This window comes from Pistacia vera, unplaced genomic scaffold (assembly GCF_008641045.1).
Source record: "Pistacia vera cultivar Batoury unplaced genomic scaffold, PisVer_v2 Contig1060, whole genome shotgun sequence".
Classification (NCBI taxonomy): domain Eukaryota; kingdom Viridiplantae; phylum Streptophyta; class Magnoliopsida; order Sapindales; family Anacardiaceae; genus Pistacia; species Pistacia vera.
Window position 1 is genome coordinate 701,616 of NW_022195094.1, and position 730 is coordinate 702,345.

Consider the following 730-nt stretch of genomic DNA (forward strand, 5'->3'; position numbering starts at 1 on the left):
GAAAATGGATGTGGGGAATATTATCATGGCGAGTATACAGCATGCAGCCAAACTAGGGCGAGGGAGCTTCGCCTTCCCACATCTCATCACTAAGCTATGCACTCGAGTAGGAGTCAAGAAGGCAAATGATGAACCACTTATCCATCCTGCCCCACTCCTTGACACCAACTACTATAACAAGCTACTTGGGGTCCTCCCAAAGAAGGACCCAGATCCATAACGAAAAGACAAAGAACCACAAAAGTTGCCATATCATCCAGTTCCACATCCTCGGCAAAGGAGCTGCTGCAGCAAATTTTGGAGAAGGTGAACCAGATGGAACGACATCAAGATTGGATGGCAGAGTAGACCCAAATGCTGTACGATATGTAACACAGCTGCTGCACCAATCTGGGCGTTGATGTTTCGAACTTCCAATGGGAAGACTGGCAAGAAGAGGAAGAAGAGGATTCCAAGGAAGAAGATGATGCCACCGAAGGCGAGGAGGAAGACGAAGAATGAAACATGAGCATTTGTTTTGTACTTTATGTTTTCATTTGTTCTTGTTTTTTTGTTTGGTATATTGGAACTAATTTTCTTTTCTTTTTAGATTGTTAATTGTTGTTAAATTTTCTAGTTAGTCTATAAGGGCAAGAATAGGTTGTAATATTTTCATATTAGTTAGTGAAATTTCTAACACAATGGACATCACAGAATTTCATATGTTTTACAGATGATGATGATGCAAAAG